We start from the raw sequence: 15,767 nt of genomic DNA on the forward strand, positions 1-15,767 counted from the left end.
GTTTGTGAGTCCAAACGGCATCACCAGGTACTCAAAGTGGCCCAGGTGAGTATTAAAGGCGGTTTTCCATTCATCCCCCTCTTTTATACGTACCAGGTGATCCTGAGATCCAGCTTGGAAAAAATGGTGGCACCATGCAGAAGCTCAAAGGCAGATGACATGAGGGGCAAGGGATATTTATTTCTTACAGTGATTTGATTGAGGCCACGGAAATCAATACAGGGACGGAGTGTTTTGTCTTTTTTACTCACAAAAAAAAATCCTGCTCCAAGTGGGGAGGTGGAGGGTCTGATGATGCCCGCTGCAAGGGAGTCAGCGATATATTTCTCCATGGCTTCTCTCTCGGAGCGAGAGAGGTTGTAGAGACGGCCAGAGGGGAGGGGCGCATCTGGAATGAGATCAATAGCGCAGTCGTAGGGCCGATGGGGAGGCAAAGAGAGGGCGCTCGCTTTGCTGAACACAGGGGCGAGGTCGTGGTACATGGGGGGAACCAGGGAGAGGTCAGGGGTGGAAGGCTGGGAAGGAGTGACGTCCCCCCCCTGAGGACGAGCAGACTGCAGACAGTTTTGAAAACAGTGGTTTCCCCAATTGAGGATCTTACCCGCAGCCCAGTCGATCTGAGGATTATGACGCACCAGCCAGGGATGACCCAGGACCATAGGTGGAGAGGGAGAAGACAGGATCTTAAAGGACAGGCTCTCACCGTGGTTACCGGATACCAGGATCTGGAGTGGGAGTGTCTGACGGACCACTCGGGACAGCTCCTTACCATCCAAGGCTCGAACCACTATGGGCCTCTCCAGGGACTCTGTAGAGAGATTGGCTTGGGACACAAGGAGCTCATCGATGAAGTTGTCCTCCGCCCCGGAGTCAATGAGTGCCTGGAGCTGTAAGGGGCCGGAGGGGGTGCTCAGGGATACAGGGATGGTGAGACGGTTTGGTCTGGCTGGGCAGGAGTGGGTTAGGCTCACCTGCCGCTCCTCAACAGCAGGTGAGCCTAGTCTTTTGGCCGAGCAGGGCAGGCAGCAATGAAATGACCAGCTCGACCGCAGTAAAGGCACTCGTTGGCGGACATACGCCTCTGCCGCTCCTCCAGGGTGAGCCGGGTCCGGCCCAGCTGCATTGGCTCGGGGTCCGACGGGGTCCCAGGGAGGGTTGTTTGGGAGGGGCGGGATGACGCCGGCCTGGTCGGCGGATTCACAGAGGAAAACGGATGCCACCGTGCTGGAGAAGGTGGGGGTCGTGGTGCTGGGGGTTGGCTGCCTCTCTCCCTTTGACGCTGTCTCAGGCGGCTGTCAATCCTCACGGCCAGGGAGACGAGGGAGTCAAGAGTGGTCGGCTCATCCCTGGCCGCCAACTCATCCTTCAGCCGCTCGGACAGGCCCCGTGTGAATGCGCCACAAAGCGCTGCGTCGTTCCATCCAGAGCTGGCCGCCGCCACTCTAAAGTCAACAGAGTAATCCGCCACGCTCCTCACCCCTTGACGGATGGAGAGGAGTTGGGAGGATGCCTCTCGGGCCTGGAGGGAATGGTCAAAAACTCTTTTAAACTCGTCAATAAACAGGGAAAATGATGAGAAATAGACATGGGAAACCTCCCACAGAGCCGTGGCCCATTCTAATGCCCGCCCCCGCAGCAACCCGACAATATACTGAATCTTGGACTAATCAGAGACAAAGGTTAGAGGGCGGTGATCCAGAACCAGGGAGCACTGGAGCAAAAAAGGCCGACAGCAAGCAGGATCCCCCGCATATGGCTCAGGGTCCACGGTGTGGGGCTCCCGAATCGGAACAGGGCTGCTAGCCCTGGCTGGGGCTGGAGCAGAAGCAGGGGAGGGTTCTGGAGGCTGGGAAAGGGTGATTTGGGAGAGTTGACCAGAGAGAGCAGAGAGTTGATTTGTGATGGTGCTTACTTGTGCTGCGAGGGCTGCGGAGTTTTCCATGAGGGATCCCAACAGGTGATCATGCTTGCGGAGGAGTGAGTCCTGAGAGGTGAGGGTGTCCCGGAGGTCGTTGGCGTCTGCGTGGTCCATGTTGGCCAGAACCTTCTGTTACGAATTCCTACGGCGAAGGAAAGGACCAAGGGCAGACCAGCAACAATGCCGTTAAACAGATTTATTGTGACCAAACAGAAGGGGGGACGATGGGAGGAGGGGAGATCCGGGGAGATCCAGGGAGGGGTGCGAGTCCAGGGGTGCGGGGAGGGAATCCTGGGGGGAGCCGAAGAGGGAGGGGGAGTCCAGGGAGGAGGGCAGGTCCAGGGATGGCGACAAGGAGGCAGGGGCAGAGGAACTGGAGGCAGAGGAAAACAGGGGTCAAAAATGAGTAACACAGAAACTCTGAAGAGCGCACGAGAACAATAGCTGAGGCCTGACTGTTACCGCAGAGAAGACTGTAAAGTTCTGGCAGCGATGAGTGAGGAGACCAGGGTTTTTGAGCCGGTGAGTGACGAGGTGATGTGTTGCAGCTGTGTCCCCTGCACACCTGTCGCCAATCCCTGGAGCACTGCCTGAGAGGGAGAGAGTGAGGGGGAGAGAGAGACACACCCACACTGGGAGGGGCAGGGCAGAATGCAACACATGTAAAAAAATTAACCAGTAACAAGCTAACTGATTATTCTGTTGATGTGTGTTTCTGGCTCAGTTTTAAACCAGCAGTTTTAGCTGTTAGCAGCACTCAGCTAGGTAATTTAAGGCAACCATGGGTGTTTAATGTGATCCAGGGATCTCTTCAATTTATCTGTCTAACTAACCTTTACACGGGAGAGTTTAATTTTAATTTAATTTATTGTTGAATGTGCATGTAAGGCCAGTCTACATAAAGCAGGTTTTACACACCAGTGTTTCCCCTACCATTGTACAGGCCAAAAAAAAAATCAATACGCCAAAAATAAGCCACCTATCAATTCATTCATAAATCAATAATCATTTACATTAGGAGCGCCTCCGCGCAGCACAGTAGACTTGCTCTGCAAGACGCGCGGCCGCAACAATCCTCGCCGCGCGCTCCCGCTACGTTCTTGTTCGTGTACTTTACGGGCTTGATGTTGTTCTGATGCCGCTCCGCCTCGTTAAACCACCACGATGTCGCTTTCTACTTTGAAAACACGTAAGTTGATACTGTATTTTGATAAGATGCTGCACTCGTCAGACTCGTGGTGTGAGCGGAACCAGACCGGTACCGGAACCGGACCGGTGCATTTATAAGAAAAATGCCGCTGTGTGTCTCCGTCCAAAATCCGCTTTCCTCGCGCTGCCTGCTCGCACAGATCCGCTCGTGCGCACATTCGCTGATGCAGGTCGAGTGTTGTCGAGAAATATATGCAGAGACGGCGCTGTGTAGGCGTGTGTAGTATTAGGACGTACTGACGATGTACAACCGGCTAACGGGCCAAAGTCCGTTTGGGCTGGAGCAGTGTGAATGCAAGCCGCGGGGGACCCCCTGTGGGGGGCTATTGTGCCGAGGCACGCTACTGATCGCGCCCTTAGGCAGCCTATGTTAATAAAATAAGGATTTTTTTTTGATAAGCTGTGGAACTCTGAGTCAACCTATTTCTACCTGAATTTCTATAAACTATTAGGCTGTTGAGTAAACCTATAACTTATATTTTACTTAAGAAAATAAGACAATATATGCACTCATATGTCGTTATAGTGTTTTACAGTATCTGTAGCTATTAATGTGATGCTCCTCATTTTCAAGCCATATTTTTTTTCCGGCCCCTAATTTTGGATCATTTCCATCAACCAGCACCTTAATAAGTCACTCTCTCCTTGAATCCTTGAAAACCTTGAATACACTCTGGTTGAACAAAAATGTTGAATGCAAATATAATAATTGCAGAATTGCAGACTGCTTGCTGTGCCGCCTGACTTAATCCAACTGCACCAATACACCATCCCACGCGTCTCGTCTGTTTAGGGTTTTTTCGGTGGGTACCACCGGGCCTGAAAAAATGCTAGGGGAAACACTGCACACTAATGAGCCAACCTTTATGAGTGAGCTTGAATAAATAATGCTGGTATTAAATAACAGTAGTTATCTATCTATCTACTATACAGGCTATACTGTATGCAGGCTCGACTGTAGATATTTTGTCTTAATGTGTAAGCTGCATTCAAGCACATCATATTTATTTTATATTTATTATGTCGACATTGCGGTTGTGACTTAGAGCCAGACTATCTCTATTTTATGTTAGACGAGGTGGAACATGGCAACGTGGATAATTCACACTGGACCTGATGTTTATAGTTGACATGGAAAAGATGCATGCTCACTGAGTTTGTCACATTGTTTCTTCTCTTTAACAGAACATTCACAGATCTCTACACTTTGGTAAGTAAAGCAATATTTTAACTGAAATTTAATTGACTGTGGGTAATGGTTTAATAATTTACATCTTTTTATTTTGTTTAGAAAAAACATTCATACATGATTGAAATCACGCTTTGCCTTTATTTAGTTTACTGTGACTATTGAATGCAGCATGCACTGAACAGATTATTGCAAATCTTAAAGGTCCTATAAAGAGAGAGTACTTTAGTAATACTGGTGGGGAATATTACGGGAGCTTACAGCTGTGGTCTTAAATTTCTGTCACTGTGTAAACCAAAGCATGGATGGTAATGGTATTATATCACAGTATGTATAATTCCTATGTAATTGCTTCTGAAGGGGTAAAACACTGGTATGGCATCTTTTACTGGGAACTTCTAGGACATATAAATAGTACAGAGGTATTTTTTGAACATTTATAGTGTAAAACTGCAATAGATGACTTGTTAGCGCAGCCTGCACGCATTGTGTGGTCAAGTTGTTGCTATTTTAGAGCCACTCTAGCACACATTTAGGCTAATACGTACACATTCTTTTCTTGATTTGTACTCATTACAATGACAAGAAGCATGATTAGGCATGTATAGTTGACATGGGTAGTTTATATTATAATACTGCTAAATGTAAAACAATTACAATTTTTACCTGGGAGGCTTAAAGTGGACAATAACAAAAATACCGTCTGCAATTGCACTGTCAATGACCTCTCTGCACGATCAATTAATACTTTTCAATACTACTTTTCATAAAGTTGTTTTTAATGTCATGTGCAAATAGCTAAATATTATGACTTCCCTTCATTTTAATAATAAATACTTATGTTTAAATATCAGTGATGCAAAATCTGCAAGTTCTAGCTGTCACACACTACAAGTGTGAGTGAGCACAATTGCAATTACATGTATTGTTTATTTGTAAATGCTGAAATTGAATCATTAACTAGTCCTCTCCTTCGAACATTAGTATTGAATCTGCAAACTGTTTTTATTTCAGTCAGTTGCTCTTTAGAAGTCTTCATAACAATATCTGCACTTTCAACCAGCTGGCTACACCAGACATTTTGGCAAATTTCAAATCCCAAGCATAGGATAGAGATACAGACAACATGTACTGAAAGATGAAGTATTCAGGAGTAATTTCCACTACAGTTTTGTCTTTGTAAATAGTTTTTTCTGCATTGATAACAGCAAAAAGTCTGGTCACGCCTATTTCAAAGGGCATTTACAGGCTATAGGACAGGACTGGAGACTAAATGAAATGAGCTAGTAGGAGGTAAGATTTATCAATATGGTTCTCAACCCATGTTCTCACTTGGGTCAGTATTTTTATTTTTTTTGTGTGTGAAAATCAGACTTGGTGGGCTTAACAGGGATGTTTACGCTAAATGTGTGAGGTGGACCTCAAATCCCAATTGTACTGTAAAGTTATAGTGCAGTTATTAATCAGATTATTTCATTTTAAAGAGGGTGATGGTTGTATGAGTGGACGGGAGTGTCTAAGTCAGTCATAAGTCTGTTAGGGTGAAGAGTGAGGCTTCACCTCCTGACCCCCTGTCTTGACACGGACAAGATTGGTTGTACATGTCATGGTCTATGTTTTGAGTGAGCTGGGTGTGTCGCGGTACTTGTGTTTTTTTCTGTCTGCTTGCAGAGGTGCGCTGGAGGCTGGGCGGAGCCGGCGATCTCGGGAGGGAGCTCGCACACACTCACCTGCAGCAGGTGAACAATCAGCGCCGGCTTAAAGACCTGGATCCTCACGCTGCCCGCTGCCAGATGATTACGTGATCCTCACGCGGTACATGGCTCAGTTGTCAGATCTACTCGAGACTAGTCACTAGTACTCCTGTGCGTCTTGCTGTTTCAGAATCATTAATTCTTCTCCCGTCTCTAGTGTCGTCCCGCTCCGCTCTGGACTCCGCTCTGGACTCCGCACCTCTGCAGCACATCGTCAGACCAACGCACCTCCGAGCCGGCCCAGACACGTTGCACCTCCGCTCACCGGCGGCTCCGACCGAACCGGTGCGTCTCCGAGCAGCCGCGGGCGCGCAGCTCCCCCACTCACCTGCGGCCCGCCTCCAGCGCTGCGCTCCTCTGAGCGCTTCGCCCCTCAGACTCAAGGCCTCCTGGACTTTCTTGGATTTATCTGTGTTAAATAAAACACCTTTTCACCTTGCCTCAGTTGTCTGTCCGCTTTTGGGTTCCCCCAGTGTTTCTGACCCGTAACAGAATCATCTGGCCAAAGCGATGGACCCAGCGGATCCGGCATCGCTTGTGCAAGCCCTGAATGCGCAAGGAACCCTCGTGGGACGGCATGAACAGATGCTCCAACAGATTATGGAGGCCCTCAACGCACTCAATGCCAACGTTTCCCAGCTGGGCCAGCAGGTTACCGGGCTCGTCACACCACCCCCAGCCGCCTCCCCTGCCGCTGTGAGTGACCCCCCTGCGGCGGACCCAGCCCAATCCCCTTCGCCCCACACCAAGGAGCCTTTTGTTCCGCCCCCAGAACACTACTCCGGCGACATAGGTTCTTGCAGTAGGTTTTTGTTACAGTGCTCGCATGTTTTTGACTTGCAGCCCAGGAGTTACGCTACTGATAAAACTCGTATAGCCTACACTATGAATCTCCTGAGAGGTAAGGCAGCACAGTGGGGAACTGCATTGTGGGAGGGGGAGTCTCCTATTCTTGGCACGTATGCCTCTTTTGTTAATGAGCTGAGGAGGGTATTTGATCACCCCGTTAAGGGTTCAGTAGCGGCGAGTAGGTTATTGTCTCTACGTCAGGGTTCTCAGTCTGCAGCCGAATACTCTATTGAGTTTCGGATTCTTGCTGCCGAGGCCGGCTGGAACGAGCCGGCGCTCGTGAGTTTGTTTAAACGTGGGCTTTCGGATAAACTCCAGGATGAGTTAGCTATCAGAGAGGAGCCAGACACCCTAGAGCGACTAATTTCCCTTGTGATTAGATTGGATAATCGTCTAAGAGAGAGACAGAGAGAGAGGGCCACCAGTAGTCGCAGTTGGAACAGCCCCACTTATAATCAGCCTCCTAATTCTCCGCTTAGCCTCCCTTCCACCTCCCGTCCTCCCGGTGTCCCCAGGGCTCCCCCTGCTGCACTGGAGGAGCCCATGCAGTTGGGGAGGTCTCGCCTGACTCCCGAGGAGCGCCAACGCCGGAGAAGTCTCCAATTATGCATCTACTGTGGCCAGCCCGGACACTTCCTCGCACAATGCCCGACTCTGCCAAAAGGTCCGGCTCACCACTGACAGTGGGCACCCTGGTGAGCCGAACGTCTTCATGCCCCAGCCCTTTAGTCCGTATAGACCTCCCTGCATCCCTCCAGTTTTCACTTGAGTCTCTACCCGTGCGTGTGTTTGTGGACTCTGGCGCAGATGACAACTTTATTGATGAATCCCTGGTGAAACAAGCTCTCATCCCTGTCGAGCCCCTCGAGAGCCCCAGAACAGTAAATGCGCTGGACGGGCGTAAATTGGCCACTGTCTCTCATCGCACCACCCCTATTACCCTGACTATTTCGGGCAACCATAGAGAAGATATTCGGCTGTTTGTTATTCCCTCTCCCTGCTCCCCGGTGATCCTGGGGCTCCCCTGGTTACGTCTTCACAACCCTCACATTGATTGGACAGCAGCTTCAATTTCCAGCTGGAGTCCATTCTGCCACTCTCACTGCCTCCGCTCAGCCGTCTCCACGGACAAGAGACAGACGGCGCCCCTTCCCAAACCCCCGGATCTGTCCCTGGTTCCCCCTGAATATCATGACTTAGCTCCGGTGTTTTGTAAAGAGCGAGCCCAATCCCTGCCACCCCATCGCCCTTACGACTGTGGCATCGATCTGCTTCCCGGCGCAACTTTTCCCTCCAGTCGTTTATACAACCTGTCTCGCCCTGAGAGGGAGGCGATGGAAGAATATATCAACAGCTCCAAGGCTTCGGGCCTCATTCGTTCCTCCTCGTCTCCTCTCGGGGCAGGCTTCTTCTTCGTGGGAAAGAAGGACGGCACATTAAGACCATGTATAGACTACCGGGGGTTGAACGATATTACTGTTAAGAACAGATACCCACTACCCCTGATCGACCCCTCCTTCGAACCTCTCTGTCATGCTCGTGTGTTCTCCAAGCTGGACTTACGTAGTGCCTACCATCTGGTTCGCATTAGAGAGGGCGATGAATGGAAGACCGCCTTTAAGACACCTTTGGGGCACTTTGAGTATCGGGTCATGCCCTTCGGACTCTCAAATGCACCAGCCGTTTTCCAGGCTTTTATCAATGACATTCTGCGGGACATGCTAAACCACTTTGTTTTTGTTTATTTAGATGACATCCTGATCTTCTCGGAAAGCATGGAGACGCACGTGGAGCAGGTGAGGCTGGTACTCCAGCGGCTGCTGGATAACAAGCTGTTCGTCAAACCGGAAAAGTGTGAGTTTCACGTTCCCAGGGTCAGCTTTCTGGGATTTATCATCGCCCAGGGACAACTCCAACCCGACCCGGTCAAGATCCAGGCGGTGGAGAAATGGCCAGCTCCTGTAAACCGCAAGCAGCTGCAGAGATTTCTCGGCTTCGCCAACTTTTATCGGAGGTTCATCCGGGACTTCAGCAGAGTCGCTGCCCCGCTCCATCAGTTAACCTCCTCCGGCTCTCCCTTCACCTGGACTCCCTCCGCTGATGCAGCCTTCCTGAAACTAAAGACATTATTCACGCAGGCTCCCGTCCTGCTGCACCCCGACTCTGACCGCCAGTTCGTGGTGGAGGTGGACGCATCCGACTCCGGCGTTGGCGCTATTCTATCACAGCGGAGCGCAACGACCAACAAGCTTCACCCCTGTGCCTACTTCTCCCGACGGCTCTCCACGGCGGAGAGGAACTATGATGTGGGCAATCGGGAACTATTGGCAGTGGTGCTGGCATTACAGGAGTGGCGACACTGGCTGGAGGGTACCCAAGAGCCGTTTCTCATTTGGACTGACCATAAAAATCTCGAGTATCTACGCTCTGCTCGAAGGTTAAATTCCCGCCAAGCCCGATGGTCCCTTTTCCTGAGCCGTTTCAATTACACCCTCTCCTTCCGCCCCGGGTCCAAGAATGGGAAGCCAGACGCACTCTCGCGCCTCTACTCTTGTGACGCTCACTCCGCTGACCCCGAATTCATCGTGCCTCCGCTCCAGATCGTTGGCGCCGCCACATGGGAGATTGAGACGATTGTGCGAGCGGCTCAACGTGACCATCCTGATCCGGGTACTGGGCCCCCTAATCGCCTCTTTTTACCAGAGGAGGTCCGGACTCAGGTGCTTCAGTGGGGGCACTCGTCCAGGCTGAGCTGCCATCCTGGGGCCCAGCGTACACTACTGTTTCTCCGGCAGTATTTCTGGTGGCCGAGACAAGCGAGAGATGTGAGCGAGTTCGTGGCGGCCTGTGTGGTGTGCGCAAGGAGTAAAGCTTTGCATCGTCCACCTGCGGGGCTCCTTCAGCCTCTCCCTGTCCCCAGTCGCCCTTGGTCTCACATCGCTGTGGATTTTGTGACCGGACTCCCCCCCTCTAACGGTCACACAGCCATCCTCACTATTGTGGACCGTTTTTCGAAGATGGTCCACTATGTGCCTCTTGCCAAACTCCCTTCCGCCTCTGAAACTGGGGAATTACTGGCACTGCACGTATTCAGGCTCCACGGGCTGCCCACAGACATCGTCTCCGACCGTGGCCCCCAGTTTACGTCCCGGGTCTGGCAAGCTTTCTGCAAAGCTTTCGACATCACCTGCAGCCTGACATCTGGATATCATCCCCAGTCGAATGGACAAACGGAGAGAGCGAACCAGGACCTGGAGACTGCCCTTCGCTGTGTCACGGCTCGCAACCCATCCTCCTGGTCCTCCTTCCTCACATGGGTGGAGTACTCTCACAACTCGCTTTCCAGTGCGGCTACAGGGATGACTCCGTTCATGGCTGCTTACGGCTACCAGCCGCCCCTCCTCTCCTCACATGAACGTGACATCGCGGTCCCCTCTGTCCAGGCTCACGTTGCCCGCTGTACGGAGGTGTGGAGGGAGGCCCGTGAGTCCATTACGCGCGCTACCAGGCGCAGCCGGCGCCTAGCGGATCGCCACCGCGTCCCCGCTCCGACCTATTTACCTGGACAGAAGGTGTGGCTTTCTTCCCGCGACCTTCCTCTGCAGGTGGAGTCACGTAAGCTGGCTCCACGCTTCGTGGGCCCTTATCAAGTGGTGAGGATGATCAATCCGTCCGCGGTGCGTTTGAAGCTCCCTGCGTCCCTACCCGTGCACCCCACTTTTCATGTGTCGCAGCTCAAACCCGTATCCTCCAGCGTCCTCAGCCCTCCGGCCGAACCCCCGCCGGCCACCCGGCTCATTGACAACGACCCCGCCTACACGGTTAGCAGGATCCTGGACGTGCGTCGCCGGGGTCGCGGTTTCCAGTTCCTGGTGGACTGGGAGGGTTACGGTCCCGAGGAACGCTCATGGGTCTCCCGGGCCCTTATCCTGGATCCCACTCTCCTGCGGGACTTCTACCGGGAGTTTCCCCACAAGCCAGGTAGGGCGCCGGGAGGCGCCCGTTGAGGGGGGGGTACTGTCATGGTCTATGTTTTGAGTGAGCTGGGTGTGTCGCGGTACTTGTGTTTTTTTCTGTCTGCTTGCAGAGGTGCGCTGGAGGCTGGGCGGAGCCGGCGATCTCGGGAGGGAGCTCGCACACACTCACCTGCAGCAGGTGAACAATCAGCGCCGGCTTAAAGACCTGGATCCTCACGCTGCCCGCTGCCAGATGATTACGTGATCCTCACGCGGTACATGGCTCAGTTGTCAGATCTACTCGAGACTAGTCACTAGTACTCCTGTGCGTCTTGCTGTTTCAGAATCATTAATTCTTCTCCCGTCTCTAGTGTCGTCCCGCTCCGCTCTGGACTCCGCTCTGGACTCCGCACCTCTGCAGCACATCGTCAGACCAACGCACCTCCGAGCCGGCCCAGACACGCTGCACCTCCGCTCACCGGCGGCTCCGACCGAACCGGTGCGTCTCCGAGCAGCCGCGGGCGCGCAGCTCCCCCACTCACCTGCGGCCCGCCTCCAGCGCTGCGCTCCTCTGAGCGCTTCGCCCCTCAGACTCAAGGCCTCCTGGACTTTCTTGGATTTATCTGTGTTAAATAAAACACCTTTTCACCTTGCCTCAGTTGTCTGTCCGCTTTTGGGTTCCCCCAGTGTTTCTGACCCGTAACAGTACAGGCAGGAAGGACTTCCTGTAGATCCTTAATTTAGCTTTCTTGAAATAGTAGTGCGACTTGAAATGAGCTGTGAGATCATGAGGTAGCTTCTGAAACTGATAATCTTTCTCTCTCCCTCCTTCCTGTCTCTAATTGCAGACATCCCTGTTGGTGACTCTGAAGTGTAAGTTTACACACATGGATTTTGATTTTGCTATCACTAAACTGATATTTCTTTGATTTACATTTTAGAATTACCTCTTTCTGCCTCATGCCCAGGTCCACATGGAATGTGAGCCCTTACACAGATTTAAAAAACAAGAAAAAGAATATCATTTTCTAAGGAGAAAAATTTAGGAGTAAATAAAAAACTTTGTGGTGCACAATGAAAATTAATAATAATGAAATTAAGTAATGTGCTTTTTGCTTAATAAAGGAACACGAGAAGACATTTACAAGCAAACTGATTTAATTCATGTAAATGTAAAATGTACACAATGTTTTATAATTATTTCTGCTTCAAAATTGTTTCAAAATAATTATTTATTTGATCATATAATTGTGTATACTTTAAAGTGTTCATTTGGGCTATTTTAGATTAGTCTTTTCACGAAAATGCTAATTAGTTTTAGTCATTTTTATTCTTCATAGTTTTAGTTGATGAAAACCAAAACATTTTAGTCCAGTTTACCTGTTCAGCTGACTTTAGCAGTTCAGATAACAGACACTCCACTGCCCTACTGTTATTACAGACACCTGAACTAACCACAGACACTTGCTACAGCGAGTGCTGCAGAATGAAACGCATGTATAAACCTGCTGATCAGATGAATTTACTTATTAACTGAAGGTACTGTTCCAGCCCACTCTAACACCTGGTTGAATGATGAACGATGCAGCTTTGCAGTAACTCCTGAGTCCTCCGAACACCTTCAGTAGTGATACGTGGGTCAGTCACACTCTCACCCACCACTTGAGTGTGTTTGAGAGGGAGAGAGACAAAGGGACAAGCCACAGAGAGGGAGAAAAGACGGAAGGTTTAAACTACATTTTTGTCTCGTCTTTTTTCGTCAAAGAATATGACCGTTTATTATCATCACAATTAACGTTAAATGACAGTGCTGCCATCTCATCATAGTGTCGTTAGTCAGGAAAAAATAGGTAGTTGATGAACATGTATCCTCTAGTTATCGTGACTTGCACTTGAGTGCATAAGGTTGAAGGTTGATTTAAACCTAAAAATTAACATAAAATCTTACAGTCTTGATAAAGAGCTCTTAAGACTACAAATTGAAACATAATACGAAAAGTAAAGCAAAGAGGCTATTTCATTACCCCCCTACTCCCTGTCTAACTGCAGACCATCAGTGTCAGCAACCCTGCGGTGACTCAACAGTAAGTTCACAGACATGAATGAAATGTTGAATTTCAGCACTGAGCTTCAAATTAGTGGATGTTGCCTATACACACTTACCAAAGTGGCAGTGATATACTGAGTCTTGTAAAACAGCCCACTGACTAGATGCATTTCATAACACCATTGTCTTTCACATAAATCTGGCAAAACCAGAAATGTAGTAATAATAGGGCTATTTGTTAGTGATTATGTTTTTAGACTGTTCATGTGAAGACACCTTTTTACTGATATTTTATCTTTGGGTAGAAGTTACTTCATTTGATTTCTTACATTGAAACTTTTTTTTTTTTTCTGTCTTACAGGTCCGGCTGTCCAGCCTCTCTCCTCTCCTCTCCCCTATCATATTGGCTTTCGATCTTTGTATATCTTCTATCCACTCTGACTTAAATATTGGCTCTTCATTCTATCCTGTCATATCTACCCCTCTGTCTAAATTGTGACATTCTACCTGTCTATCCCTCTAATCTGTCAAACATTGTGACTCTATCTATACCCACTATGATTCGGGCGCGGGTCCCATGCCCATTCTTGGATAATTGAATAAGTGGATTTTTGAATAACTGAAAACTTGAAAAAGTCTCTTGGTTGAAAAGTGCCTTGATCTTGACTATTTTTGGAATCTTGAGAGTCTCTTTCTCTCGTGCTCATTCTTTCCTGTCACCTCTCCTCAATCCAAGAACCTGATCTACCTTTGAACAGAACTCTGAGATCTCTGCTATCAATCTCTATACCCATCCTCTGAACCAAAGATCTTTTGATCTTTCCAATTTGCAATTAATTATTTTTGAAAAATATAACTATTTTTACAAATTGAACAACATATTCAATTTTTTGAAATACTGTATAATTACATAATTAATAATTGAAGCTTAAGAGAATTGTTTTTCTCCAAAATTGATTTGAACATAAAATTGCTACACAACTATTGCTTACTATTTTAACTTTTGAATTGAAAGTTACAATTTTATCAGAAAACATTGGACTTGAAATACACTCTGATTAAAAATTGAAGCTTGTAAATTTGAAAACTCATTTATACTAGAAAAGTCGTGTAGTTGTTCCTGAACGGTGCTGCTGTTTCTGAGATCTGTTGGTTTGTATCCAAAGGTTTGTTTTGATTGTAATTATCTTCACACTTTGTTAACTTGAATAGTGTTAATAAGTGTAAAAGTAATACAACTACATACATTGTATTAATTATTATCCAGTTCAGTTATATTATTATTTGTACACATTGTTTGAGTCTGTAAGTGTTGTTGTGTTGTTTAACCTGAAATAAACAGACAGACGATCTGTGAGGAGGACCTGGCTGTTCCCTGTCTGCAGACTCAACCTTCTTCATCTACCAGAAGAACTCATCTGTCATCACACTCACACAACAACTGTAGTCCTCATATTCAATATAAACCTTGATATATAAATATATATGTATTACTGAATATATATCAAACACTGAAAAGACATCTAGTCTAGCATTCAGTTATTCTCTGCTGGTAAGTTCAAACACTTGAGGATCAGGACAGATCATAGCTGATATTGGACTATTGTTTGCATTTTGGAGCATTATAAGTGGAAAATATTAAAATTGTATATTCTGTGATTTACACATTTAAATAGCATTGATATTAACAGTATCATTGTTAGTGTTTTGGTCTTAAATTGTTTCTACACTAGTTCTTACACTAAATACTGTTTCCTTAGCATTAAATTGAGGAAAGTCTTCAAAGTTTAATTCACCAGTCTCTAGTGGATTACTACAAAAAAATTACAAAGCTTTATTGAAATTTAGGTGGGTTGAAATCAGCAATAGCATTGTGATTAGCATAATATATCTTCTCTAGTGTCTGTGTTTTCACATTGAATATCATTTCCCCAGATTTGACAAGACATTTTAAAGAACTGAATTTACATATTAAATTAAATTTATTCTGTTTAGAAACCTGTAGGAACTGAAATCTACATATCAACAGTCCTAAGACAACAATTTCTATAGAGAGGTTTTGTCTATCTTAGTCCATATTGATATTGAAATTTGATTAGTAACTTCATCTCTATTTTGAAGCCAATTTGATCAAAAATATTATATAGTTACATTGAATTGATTTACAGCTATAATTTCAAACATTGGACTAAATACTTTTTTTCCCCAATCTTGTACATATTCAAATATATAATTGTTGTAAGGAAGAAATTAAAGATAACAGTGTTCTTGTAAAACAAGAAATAAGATTGAAGTGAAAGTCCATATTTACACTAAGAAGTGTAGTTGTTACTGAACATTTTGCTCTGCAGGTGTGTACCCAAAGGTCAGATATCTTCATAATTCACTGGCCACAATCAGTTTTACTCAACTGGTCTAAATAAGTACAAGTAACACCGAATTATATGCATTGTTCCTGATTCACATATAAAGACCTGTTTGCATCAGTAAGTGTATATAAGTGCTTTGTTGTTGTTTAACCCCTCATATACTGTAATTCATCAACCAAGTGGGTTATTTGATCATAGTTTATATATATATATAAACCTGAATATATTCAGACTGTTTGAGGAATTTAACTGAGCTTGTGTCATTGAATTTGACATTAAAATTATTTTTATCACAAAAATAAATATAAAGCTACGATCACAATCTCAGTACATTTAATTTGAACATTAATACAGATCTCTTGATAGTGTTATATATTACATATATTTCCACAGGCTTTTTGGCCACAGTTAAGTCTGTTCTTTTGATAAATAGTTATAAAAAGAATAGTTTTGAAACGTTAACTCTTTTCAGTGAG

At 47.1% G+C, this 15,767-nt stretch overlaps 1 long non-coding RNA gene across 1 annotated transcript; it reads left to right on the forward strand.

The window, feature by feature from the left end:
• The first annotated feature begins 4,185 nt into the window (after positions 1–4,185).
• On the forward strand, positions 4,186–14,246 carry LOC311017079. The gene is made up of 3 exons (XR_014597584.1): positions 4,186–4,337; positions 11,724–11,748; positions 13,284–14,246. It is a non-coding gene; the product is annotated as an uncharacterized lncRNA (long non-coding RNA).
• The last annotated feature ends 1,521 nt before the right edge of the window (positions 14,247–15,767 follow it).

The sequence above is a fragment of the Eutrigla gurnardus genome (genome assembly GCF_963514095.1).
Source record: "Eutrigla gurnardus genome assembly, chromosome: 8".
Taxonomy (NCBI): Eukaryota; Metazoa; Chordata; class Actinopteri; order Perciformes; family Triglidae; genus Eutrigla; species Eutrigla gurnardus.